Raw genomic sequence first — 13,147 nt, 5'->3', positions numbered from 1 at the left:
CCATTCTGCTAAGTGATCACTTGCAAATCAATTGCAGATGCCTTTGTGGGAAAAAATGACACACATTCTCTAGAAAGGCAGGATTCATGGCACAGCAGAGGTGGAAATACTTGCTTTCTGCATAGTTCTGGAGCCTCCACCAGTACTAAATCCTTCGTGGCAAGTCAGCTCCAGGAGCCTGATTTTTAAACAGTCTGGATATCCTCAGGAACTGAAGGTTGTGCTTATTAAAGTTTTGTATTTTTCATGAGAACAGCTTTTCCTCAAGAACAGAGCTGGGCTGCTGAGTTGTGGGATCCAAAGCAGTCAGACCATGTAGTAAACTGATAACACCCTTTTTATCTGTCTGAGTGTCTTCCTTTGCTCCTGCACCCCTCTGCTCCCCTTGTACCTCACCTGCCTGACCTTTGAGAGCCACTGGGACCACATTCAAGCTGGGCTGGCCATAGGCCATTTTTGCCATGAATTCAAACAGATTGGAAGAATCAAGATGTTCAAAGCCTCGTCTGTGTGTGAAACAATGAAGTTACACTCTGAACTGCTTACACACTATTATCAGGATGGCACTTGGATGCCTCTCTGACACAGGATTAGTGCCTGAGACACGTGTTAAGGTCGGAATTAACTTGTGACTCTGGTGATTTACCCTGGAATCTTTGAGTCAGATGCTCCACAGGTCTTATTTGGTGTTGCCTCTTGAGTTAATGGAACATACAGGGTCTCTTTATTTGTAGCTTTTGCAAAGCAACCTGTTTTTCCATCCTGCTAAAATTCATAACACTGCATGAAGCAGGTAGAGGAAGAGTTTCTAAATACTTTTTTAATAGAGCAGAAGTACAAAAGCCCTGCAAAGGGAGCAGCTTTGATGCTGCCTTGCATGAAGCAATCTTCTGCTTCTCAAGAAAGGAAAAAAAAATATTCAAAGCAGAATCCTGAAACATGAATTACCTAATTTGAACAAAATTAAAATTGGCAAACACAGGACAAAACACACATTTACTGTGATCCATCCTCCATCCTTAGCTTCATGATACCTTCTTTGGACCTGGGTTCTGAATCTCCTGTGAAAGCACTGCCCAGGAAGGAAACTGGGTGATTCCAGGGGTGATCTGGCAGTGGGTTGTGCCCAGCAGTGAGAGTGGCAGCCCCTCTGCCAGGCAGCATTTGCTGATGGATGCAGCACTGTGGCTGTGTGTGCCAAGGCTGGCTGCCTCTGGCCCTTGGTGAAGTTAGGTGAAAAATGTGACATGGCCTGCTGACAGGGTACCATAATAAGAAATAACATGAAAACTCTGAGTGGAGCTGGGGGCAATGGGGTAGAATGATGTACCTGAAAGCAGGCTCAGTTATAGCTGCTGCTTATGGAGTGACTTTTTTTACCAGGAGGAATTATTGAGGATGTTGCCTTTGTCTTACACATGAATACCCTTGTTCATGTCTCCTACATTAATCTTTTTTTTAACCTTCTTATCAATTTGTGATATATCTGCATCCCATCTACCATTAGGCATCTACATAAGCTTTAACAGTCCTTTAAAACCAATGGAAAGAAAAAGTATGCCCAAAAGGTTATTCTGGTTATAGATGAAGTAAATTACTCACTGGAAATGCTGCTATCTTCTGATTTGTGAATGATTTTATGTGGCTGCAGCCCAAAAACTTTTCTCTCTTTTCTTTCTCTGTGAGTGTTGGTGAGATCCTGGTCCTTAGAGCTTCTTATTCCTCCACAAATCATGGCAACATTTATGTAAATAACTAATTGTATTGGGGTTGCATGGCAAAGATGTGTAGTGAGGGGAGCTAGAGAGGTGTGTTCTGTGAGAAGCTGCCAGAAGGTTCCCTCATATCCCACAGAGCCAATCCCAGCTGGCTGCAAAACAGATCCACTGCTGGCCAAGGCTGAACCCATCAGTGATGGTGGGAGCACCTCTGGGATAATGTGGTTAAGAGGAGGAAAATCTGCTGTGCAATGGCAGCCAGAGAGAGGAGTGAGGAGATGGGAGAGCAACAGCCCTGCAGACACCAAGGTCAGTGAAACAGGAGTGGGGAGGAGGTGCCAAACATGAGACTCCCATGCAGCCCATGGAAGTTCATCAAGATCAACAAGAGATCTGTCTGCATCCTGTGGAGGAGCCCATCCCAGAGCAGGTGGATGCACCCAAAGAAGGCTGCAAGGCTGCAACCCCTTGGGCTTATCTTTGGTTTTTTTTTTGGTTTTTTTTTTGTTTTACTTTCATCCCTAGATATTAATGACATCCTGTAAATATTAAGGAGAATGCTCTCTATGCCCTGGGAGCAACTCAAGAAATTTGAGACCAGCAGGCTTCCACTTTTCTGGTTGTTCTCAGTGGATTTATGTGGCCAGTGTTATGAAAGTGAATGGGAAGCTTCAGGGTAAATACGAGATTTTGGATGCACAATGCACACATCCTTGGCATTCAATAGGAGAAAGCAGCTGTCAATACTTATAGAGGTGTGAAAAAGTACTAATCTTCAGAGCTTTCTTATCCAGAAGCAAAGCTGGAAGGGGGATGCATGTGAGAACCAGGAGGAGATATATGGAAAGGAGAAGGTAAATGTGAAGCTGGGCTGATGTTTTCTACTTTCTACTGATGTTTTCTACTGTCGTGTCTGCCTGCTAGTGGAAAAAACAATAGAGCTGCAGTTTCATTGCAAATTGTACCAAGAGAAAAGACACAGTACAAAGCAGAAGAGTTAAATGGCTGTCAGGTCCACGGTAAATCATGCAATGACACCAGCCAGCACTCAGGTACATCTGGCCTAAAGGACCCAGAGCTTGGATAGGGAAGGAATGTGGGTACTGAAATGCAGAATTACCAACTGATCATCAGCATGATGGTGAAGCAGAGAGAGTCAAACTGCTGTTTGAGAGGCGCTGCCTTGCATTATGCCTTCATGAAATGATGTGATCTGACAAGTTGGTGAGAGATTCACCCCTCCTCTGCCAGTGGAGACTTTCTTCCTGCTTCTCAGCAGGGACAGCATTGATTTGCTGAGCTCAGAATAACCCTGTGGGTGAGAGCTGTTGTGCTCTCACACACAGCATTTGTCTGAAAGTCGTCTCTCTGGACAATATTTTGAGAGAGAAAGCCCTTGTCACTTGGATTGGAGTCCAGTATGGTCAGAGATGCCCTGGGCTGGAAAAGGAAAGAAAGAGGATCAAAGGAGGTCATAATGTGTAGAGTTAAACAGAAAAACTGTCATGGTAGGTGAAGCCAGCCCATGGCATTGCAGGGCAGAAGCATCACATCTTTCAGGGGCAGCATCAGGTAGCCCTGGCTGGTGTAATGGGCAGCTGCTTGGCTCAGAGGTGGCCAGAGGTGGTGAACTGGCACATGAAAAGAACAAGACACATTCCCTTTGCACCCCAAAAGGCTCTTCTTAAGCCCAAGGCTAGGTGGGCACAGTTAGAGAAGAGATCCTCTTCTCATCTGCCCAGACACCTTGGATATATATGTCACAAAAAATTTTGGGTTAAATGAGTATCCTTTCTACAGTTCAAGCTCCACAGGTATCAAAGGTTTGATGAAAATGGGCAAAACTGGATTGAATGAAAATAATTTGGGTGGCAGAATACCACTTAATACATTTGTTCCAAGGTGTCAAGGTTTGCTCATGAAGAAAAGTCTGCTATTTTTTCTTCTCCAGCACATCACCTTGCCAGCACAGAGCCCTGCAGATTCATTCCTCTTTTAATTTCCACTGATTTATGTCACATCACCACATTACTAGAATGTAATGTGAACAACTGTTTGTCTGTAAAAGTATAATGGCCAACTCTTAAAAATAATTCTAGCTAAGCATCAAGCATCATCTGGCATGTGTGACAGGTGAAACTACCATATGGTGAGGACCCAACTAGATAAATCACTGTGCTCCAAGTTCTGCACTGCCCTGTGAAAAAACATCTTCCTGTCCTGTGGACAGGCAGTACTATCAAATGTGAAAAGAAGGCTGGGCCATAACATGCAATTTGATTTCACAGTTGTGGAACGAGTAAACAGCATTCTAACCAATCCTGTTTACATGTCTGAGGAGTTCTTAAAATGCTTTTTCATTCTGCAGAGGGTTAACATGGATCGTGTGTAGAGAGAAGCAGGTGCAGTCTGAGTGTGTGTACACAAGCATATGCACATGGTGCTCATAGGTTGGGGCTTTGACAGCAGTGGGGTCTATTTATAAGGGACAAGGAAAATATGTTTTCTTTGCTCCCTTGAGGAGCAAGTGAGCAGTGAGTGGGAGGGAGCACGGGGAGCGCGTCTGTCTCTGATCAGCCCCGTGCTGGTGGCTCAGGGAGGCGCTGGGAGGCTGCTCTGCCTCGGCTGTGCTGCACTGCCAGAGTGCCCCTGCTGCACCTCCAGCCATGGCTGGTCCATTTCTGCTGGGGTGGGGCTGGGAAAAGTGTATAGTCAGGCACCCCCATGATCACAAGCATTGCACCAACACAGACTAAGAATTATGACTTAGAAGTATGCAAGAAGCCAGTGACCTGATGTAATTTTTCTTATTTTTTTTACTAAACTTCTATTACTGTTGTGCCATTACAGACACAGCTGATCCCCTATCCCACATTCCAAACTCCACATTACTCATTCCTAAACAACTACATCATTTTAAAAAGGAGTATGGACTTCAGCAGCACAGATGGGCAGTGTACTGACAGCTAACTTAATGGGAAACTGTCCTTTATGGCTCTAATCCATAGGGGCAGCTGGGGTGAGGGATTGGGAAGTGCTCCAGAGACTTATCACATGCAGAAGTGGGATATTTAAGACAGCAAAGGACCACTCGGAAAGAAGAGCATAGGCAAAGAAAAGGAGCAATACACTGGAATAAGCAAGGATAGGTAGGGAAAATACAGCACGGGGGAACTCCTGCTTGTCTGAATGTTTAGAAAAAAGGAAGATGAATTTTGTTCAGGCAAATGCAAACTCTTCAGCTAGAGTAATTCACATTGAAGGAAAAAGATCAAAGAAAACCAGTGAAATTAGTCAGCTGAATTTTAATGTTCTACCGAGTAAAGACTAAGGAAAGTCTTACAAATGATGGTAGAAACACTTTATAGAGATCAAAGTTTAGCTAGAGATAAAAGACAGAAAAACAAAATATCATTTTGTAATTTCCTCCCCACCCCTGACAACATTTGTCATGTATTATTTATGACCAGTAGGTCTTTTTTGGGGGGAGAACATTTGTAATATTTTTAGCAAGGGTCCTTAAATTCCAGAAAACATTTCAGCTGGAGTGGTCTCTGGCAAATTTGCTGTCAATTTCAACAGCATCTGAATTGGGTACATGGTAAATTTAACAATGAAAATAAACCAGACACTTTTAGTTCCTTATGGTGTGTCCCAAATAGCTTATAAAACACAAATGCTTCTTCAGTCATTAGGGATGAACAGGTCCCCTGGCATCCTAAATAGAATGCAAAGTGTGGATCAAACTGGGTAATAAATTGAATTAATGTGGCAAAGACATAGGCTAGTGTCAAACTGATGTTACAGGACTGACTTATATTGAACTACTCCTTGGAGACAGCAACACAGAGAAATGGTTTGTGCTTCGTCTCGAGCACAGCTACCAGGCACTCTGTTGCCATGCTACAGTATCTAGGTGGCATCTTCCTGAAGGAAAATCCTGATTCTCTCGGTGCCAGTCCTTGCTTGGGGTGCTAGCAGAAGGCTGAGTACATCAGCTGAGTGGGTTGTCTTCCCCCAGATGCTGCTGGACCAGAGGAAGGTGAGGACACACAGCAGTGCCTCTCCCTCACCATCCCACTCCTGTGATGACTCTGCGTTCACACCGGGGGAGAGAGCGCGGAGCTGAGCCGTGTGCTGACGCTTTCACATCCCTCTGTGCCTCAACTCTCATTTTCTGCAGAAGAACTGAGCCCATCTAGCATTTAAATGTGTCTCTGGGGAAGCAAAATGGAAGGTGGGATTTGCCAGATGAAACTTCACAGCAGAAAATTGAAAGAATGCTGGGAAATCTTTTGAATGGGAACGTGGAAGGTAGTAAACAGCTAAAAATGGAGCAAAACATAGCGTGAAGACAAATCAGAGAAGCAGAAAACAAAAATAAAAGTAGGAAAAAAAAAGGTAGGATGAGTGAAAGTTTATAAAATATTCCCATGAGTTAGATGAAAGGAATGGCAGTGATCAATGACTCACCTTCATCTGGTACTCTTCCTTATTCTCTTTAATCCCCCAAATCAGGAACAATGTTTTAGAATTCCCAGTTTTGGAGAGATGCAATGCCAGGGGCAATGAGAACCAGATCCATACTTTCAAATCTAAAAAGTCCAAAACTTGCACTATCCATTTGTGACCCAACCAAATGTGCGTTTTTATGGCTCTAGCAGTTACTCTTCACCCTGAAGCAATTTTACAACTTGCTGAAAATATTGAGCAACCCAGAGGTTGGACTGCACTTGAGATGCCCACATATTTTCCAGCCCTCAGTGTTTTGGATGCAATGCACTGCAGCACAAGCACTTGACTAAAAATGGAAGTTGGGTCCTTCTATGGCTTCATGAACTCTGACTGGAAGCAGGCTTTGCCTTCAGCCCTTTTCCAGTGTTTTGTGGGTTCAGCTTGGGCTCACCCTGACCAATGTCACCACCAAACCTCCTCTGGAGTTTCTCAAGTTAACTGTGGAGCACATACTCGTGACATGGAGAGAAGAAACACCACAGCAAGTTAACTCAGGAAGGAAAAATCAAGCTTGGCCTGCCTGCTTATGCTCCAAAACACAGTTCTCTCTCTCCTTGCTGTGGGCTGATCAGTATTTGCAGTATGAGACAGACCTGCTCTTTGGGAGTTGTGAGAAGAACAGTGAGCCTGGCATGGCAAAAGCACTTATGGAGCACTTATGGAGCTGCTGCCTTTGTCCTGCCTGAGGAGGAGCCCAAATTCAGTTGCTTTAAGTTCTTTTGCAGGAGCTGGAAACCACTGACCCCATGAAACACCATCAACTCCATGTGACAGCTGCTGCTGCCTGTTCTCACCCTCTCTGTAACACAGCGCCCTGGAGTGACAGACTGACTAGACAGAAGATCCAGAAAGGAGCTCTTTCTGAGCATGCAGAAAAGTCTGACGCCTCACTGTTATCATCTCAATAAAATGCTGCAGGAAAAAATGAACCAAAAAGGCCCTCAGAGCCTCTTTTGCTGCCAGATAAACTGCTGCCCTGAGCAGTGTGTCCTAAAGGCACGGGGGGGGGGGTGCCAGAGCTGTGCACATGGCCCCCCTCTGAAAGGGGTGAAACATCAATGGTTTCACAGGCCTGCTTCACACAACTTTAACAAAATCCACTGAGAGAAGGGTGGTGGAGCCTGAGACCAGCACCAGAGTCCCTCTGGCAGGGATGGACCCAGGGTGAGACCAAGGAGGCCTCCTGACCGTGGCACTGCCATTCTGGATCTGGCCACAGCAACAGCACAAATGTTTTCTGTGGCACTCCCAGGCAAAGCCTCAGACAAATCTTTAGGTGTCACTGTAGACAAAAGCCTTAAGCTACTTCCCAGGGACCTGTTCTGGCTCAGAGATCTTGGACAGAAGAGTGCAGCCCATGTGTCCTGCCATGTGGAGGCAAAGCCAAGCTTTGAGGGTGGAAACTCTGACCTGATCCCACACAGCTGGGGTGAGCAGAAGAGATGGAGCAGTGGGAGATTACTTAAAAGGATACAACTTCCAATATATTAAAAACTATTCAACCTACAGGAAATTTATTGCAGCTTTGGCAGCATTAAAAGCCCCTTTATATTTACCTGGACACCTTTTAAAAAATTGTTGACAGTAATAACTGCCAGTGAAGGTCACAGTGTAGTTAGGAGGGAGCAAGCCTCCATTTCAATTGGGAAAGAGCACTTGGGGAAGCCCTGGAGAAGGAAGTCATCCTGTTCTTGCCAACCTGCAGTAACCAAGCACAGTGCATATCCAGCCAGGAAGACTGCAAAAAAGACCTTCACCCTACAGCAGGCTGAGGACAGCTGACATGGATTGATTTAAGTAATGTGCTATTAAAATCTCTTCTGAGTGATTGCCACCTATTATGTGGCTTCAGACTTCGGCACATCTAAAATGCATATGGTTTAATTGACACAGCATTAGGGCTCCTTAACAGCCATTAGTGCTGCTCACACGGTGACAATCTGAATGCAGACTCGTCATTGTGCCACTGCCTGTGCAGACACACAAGAAGAGGAGCAGAGAGGCCACCATTCATGGCATAGAAATGGCATCTCAGCCTTAATGATACCAGGCAATTTGTGCTGCTGCAATGGATGTCACCTTAATCCATAGCTGAGTGACCACAGGGATGTGCATTCCTAGCCTGCTGTTAATACCAATTCCTACCAGCTCCAGAAATGCACTGGTTCTACACCACTGCATGCATCAAGGCAATGACTGCAGCCTGCTACTCTACTTCCCACCCATTTTCTCTCATCTTTCTGGCTGGGTCCCTGTATCAGCTGTGAAAGCAGAGGACATCAGAGGACATGCTACTACTACTACTACTACATTATGACACACTGAAGAGAGGAAGACACAGCTATATTTAAATCAATGTTCCATAGAGAGTGTTCTGCATTGGCAAATAAGTCCTTATACATTTACCTGTCATAAGATTGCCATATATTATCATACTAATGGTGATACATTTCAGCAATTTTTTTTCTTCCTTTGCTGTTCACATGCTCCTAATTCCTTTCTAGCTTGACTCCTCTTAACATGCAAATTGCAATTTGCAAGCTTAAAATACAAGTTCTGTTTGTGAAGATAAGATTCTGTAAATATTATATCTCCCCTGGAAGAGAAGGAGATTATTTTACGTCGGCCTAAACAAATTATTTAGATAATATCAAGTCTGCTTCAGGTTAAAATTTTTGAGATGTAAATACATTTTAATAGGCCATGCTTGTAGCAAATATATTAAGCATTTGTGCTATTTTAACTGTTTTAGAATACTTGTAGTAAGGGACATACTGCAGCTAGAAAAACAATATTAGATTACAGACAGGGAAAAGTTAAAAAAATTAATTGTATTAAAAGCAGGCTACAGCTGTCTTTAAAGGTCCATTCTCTGAGGTGACATCTGCCCCCAAGCTGCCCAGCTCACAGGAGCAGCTGGAATTTACCTGCCCATTCAGTGGGATTTCTTCCAGTGGAAGCCAAACAGGGCACAGCGTGGTTAGAGGGAATGATGTCTGCACCTCACCCCCACATCTCAGCCTGGCTTGCTGCCAGGGTATGGCAAGAGGATTCACCCAGGCAGAGCAGGCTGAGGGATGGGAAATGGTCTCAGGCTAAACTGTCCTGAATGTTAAACTTGCACCTTCCATGCCAGGCAGCTCGATGGCGCGCCCTGAGAATACCAAGCACTGAAATACTGAGTGTGCTTCAGCTGTCTGTCAGAGAGCAGGAGGAGGAACAGGGTAAGGGAATGCCTCTAAAAGACAGGAAAATGGGTGGAAGCATTACTCTGGTGTAGTCATGGCAAGGTGGGGGAAGATGAGAAAGGTTTAGAGCTGAAACCCCTCCAATTAAGAGGATTAGGCAACTTCTAGAAGATAATAAGTCTGAATCAATAACAGTGAATATTAAATCCTGTAAAGACAGAAAGGAAAGGGCAGGGATTGCAATTTCAGACTCACCAGGTAGCCACTGAGCTCCAAAGGAGCTGGGAGCCAGGAGCAGCTGCTTCTCACATGGACAAATGGCCACCACAGCAGGATGGGGGGGATCCTGGCTGCTCTGACCTGGGACCACAGCAGCAGGATCAGTGTAGCAGCATCTCCTGCAGGAGATTATCCTGCCATGACGAGGAGCAGTGGCTCTGCTGAGTTCCCAGCTAGCTGGAGCAAAAAAGCAAGGGCTGACTGGCTCTCACAGTGCTGCAATACTGCTTGGCACTGTTCTGCTTCTCTCAGAGCCAAAGGTTTTTGAATCACAGATCCCAGTGAATACCACTGGGTTCCAAGCTGCCTTGCAAATGTGAGAGTCTGCTGGACAAGCTGGATTTTTGCACTGTGTTTTTTATTGCCATGGAGGAGATCACTGCTTTAGCCAGGGCAGTTCAGTGGCCATGAGTGGCCTGATTCCTCTCTAGACCAGGCTGCAAGTGCTGCTGGTCAAGAGGGCAGGAACACAGAGCTGGGGGACAGGTGGCAGGGGCACTGCAGGGATCAGTGAGATCACAGGGTGCAGTTCAGTCACACCTGGTGATGTGGAGAGAGGAGTTCTCTCCTCAGATTGGGAGACATCCCTATCCTTGAAGCTAAGCTAAGGACATGGGTAAGAAAAGCCTAAAGATTTTGCTAGAGCACTAGTCCACCTGCTGTTGGGAAATAAAGAGGAAAACTGAAGATGTTGATATTACTGTAGAAAAGATGTAGCAGTAAGTATCTTGATCAGAAAATATTGGAATAAGCCATGATCTATATTAAAGGGGCATTGAGTAAGGGCATTGATTTCAGAGGCTATCAGACTATTTCCATTCTGTGCAATGGGAAGTTCAGTGTTTTGGCATGACAGTCTGCAGTGCCTGCAGAAGTCTTTGTGAGAAATTTTTCATCCAATCAGAAAAAAAAACCTTTCTGAGTATGGCAGCCCAGTACTGCCTTGAGTGGAAGTGCCCATCTTTAAGGAACTTGCATTGGAAACTCACTCTGTGTTTGCTTTAAATGGTAGCTGTGAAATAATAAAAGTAATTAGTGTATGTTATGAACTAATCACCTGCAAAAAGGCCTTGAATGAGAACTTTAATGCAGAGTGAATTTTTATGATTATATTATATAAAGCTTGAAAACAGAAGCTTACACACTGGAACTGCTGAGTAGCCCTGAACTACAGTGCTATGACCAGCTAATTGAATCCATATTCCTTGGCATTCAGGGAATCAATAACTATTAGAAGCAAAGGGCACTGCCTTAAAAGCCCAGTGAGTGCTTCATGCAAGGGGGGGTTTGTGTGATGAAAATGCAGCTCTGGAATGGTAGGAATATATGCCAGGCATCTGCCAGAGGATCATGTCCAAACCAGTACACTAAGGACAAGCACAGCCAAACCCTAAGCAAACACCATAATTTATAATATTTTCCTCATTTCGGATGATGAACAGTCTGATGTGCCAACCTCAAAAATTGCTGGGTTCAGAGATCTTAAGCTGAGCCAAGCAACCCTGTTGGACACTAGTATCTTTAACAGGGTGTGAACATGCCAGGGAGCAACTGGGAGAGGGGAACTTATTTATAGCAGCAGCAAGCTGTAAAGCACTGGTGTAGCAGGACTGACTAGTGACTTGTTACTTACTCACGCATGCAAACGACACCTTATGTTCCACAGGCTGCTGCTGAGGAATAACCCCAGGGGCAACCAAGTGGTGGAGAAAAACCCAATAATCTCCTTGTGGGAGCAATATCCAGCACGAGGTAGGTGGTGGTGGCTGCTTCCACCCCTGAACTGGGATCCAGGTGCCCTGGAGGAGATGGACCATGGTGCACCACCTGAGAAGCTGCTGCCAGAGCTGTGTTAAACACAGTTACTTGCCCTTCTGAGAGGAAACTCTGTCAATTCTTCACAAAAAGCCTGCTGCAGCTGTTTTCACATGGCTTTATAGGCTTTTTCACAGCTAAATGCTGTCCCACATTGCTTCTAGTGGCAGGGTCAGATCAGGACACTGTGAGATTCTCTGTGTGTGAATTTTTCATGCTGGCAGAGGAAGAGGGAGGGAGGGAGAGAGGGAGAAGTAGGAATGAGAAATACATGCTTCAGGAATCCCAGGGAAGAGAATTTGTGACTCCTGCTCATTTTACTGTTTGCAGCTACCTTGTGTCAGGCACCAAGTCTTTCTCACATTTCCACAGTGGGTCTGATGAAGTCATTTAGCACATGCCAACTGCAGGCATATGAGAGTTTCCATTACAGCTACTTCCATTCACATACACCAATATTCTCAAGAGATTTTTTAGATGTCAGTCTAGGAGAGGAAGGAGCTCTAAAGGCTCTTGCAGGTCAGAGTCCCTTCAGGATTACCTGGTGTGTGCCACTGGGCCATTTCTGTGGGTTTAATGCTATGTTTGTGACTGTTCTCTTTGCTTGTGACAGTTCATCTGAGCTGCTGTACTGGATTGTTTTCTGCCTCTGGGTTGCTTGTAATCACTTTGCTTTGATTGTTCATTATTTGTTTGATGTCTGTGGCAGGCAAACACACTTTTTCCTTTTTTTTTCTTTTTTTTTTTTTTTTTTAGTGCTCTCTGCCAGGTGGCTGAGTAGTGTAAAAAATGAAAAATACAAACACAGCATGTTTCGAGTATTTTTCAAAGCATTCAGAAATTTTTAGAAAACTCAGTCTAATTCTCTCTTCTTCCTGTCAGGCCAAAATAATCCAGACAAAAAAACTCCTCTTGTGATAAAATAAGTAATAGTTTTAGAAATAAGCAGATACACCTACTAGAATGCAGTAGTCAGAAGACTCTATGAAAATAAAATGCAAGGGGAATCCTTAAATATTCAGATTAGGGCAATTCATTTGGACAGCCAACAACTCAGACAAAGTAAACAGCTGCCCCCAGCAGCAGATTTTGGGAGCATCCAGCCATCCACAGATTTTCTCTGCCTGTGGCACAGACATGCAAATTCAGGCTGCTGCTGCTGCTGGGAGAGCAGGGGGTGCCTGGGGAGAGCAGCAGTGCTGGGGCAGGCAAAGGGCAGCATTGCTGACTCCGTCTGTCCCCTGGCAGTGGGAGCCTGACCCTGCAGGGCATTGTCTGCTTCCTGGGCTCAGCTCCATCCCAGCTCCTCTCCCTCTGGCCTCACGCCCCATGTCTCCTCCTACAGTGACTTTGGCTTATTTCCCTGGGAATCCCTGCAGTTAAAACACAACATAATCTTTCTCTTTGGAAGTCATCCAGTCTCCATCCCAGGTTTTGCTGCGTGCCAGACCCTTTTGGATTTTGTATGCTTGTAGCCCTTGCAGGGCAGAGTGGGAAGATGATGAGGTTTATCCTCTGCCTCCAGGATAATCAGAAGTAACAAGAGAGAGGAGATGCAAACCTGAACCTGCATTGGACTTGATTTTCTCCACTCTGTTTCTGAAGGAAGAGGAGAGCTAGAGGGGGAGGAGG

General features: G+C 45.0%; 1 long non-coding RNA gene across 1 annotated transcript in view; it reads right to left on the bottom strand.

Moving 5' to 3' along the window:
* The window catches only part of LOC119703108, a 41,673-nt gene extending 31,727 nt beyond the window's left edge, over positions 1 to 9,946 (bottom strand). Inside the window, exon 1 of the long non-coding RNA XR_005257555.1 lies at positions 9,677 to 9,946. This is a non-coding gene — a long non-coding RNA (uncharacterized LOC119703108). The remainder of the gene's footprint in view (positions 1 to 9,676) is intronic.
* Positions 9,947 to 13,147: the final 3,201 nt, after the last annotated feature.

Source organism: Motacilla alba, chromosome 1 (genome assembly GCF_015832195.1).
Source record: "Motacilla alba alba isolate MOTALB_02 chromosome 1, Motacilla_alba_V1.0_pri, whole genome shotgun sequence".
NCBI classification, from domain to species: domain Eukaryota; kingdom Metazoa; phylum Chordata; class Aves; order Passeriformes; family Motacillidae; genus Motacilla; species Motacilla alba.
Note: the sequence above shows the minus strand (reverse complement) of the source record. Positions and strands in the feature narration are given on the sequence as shown.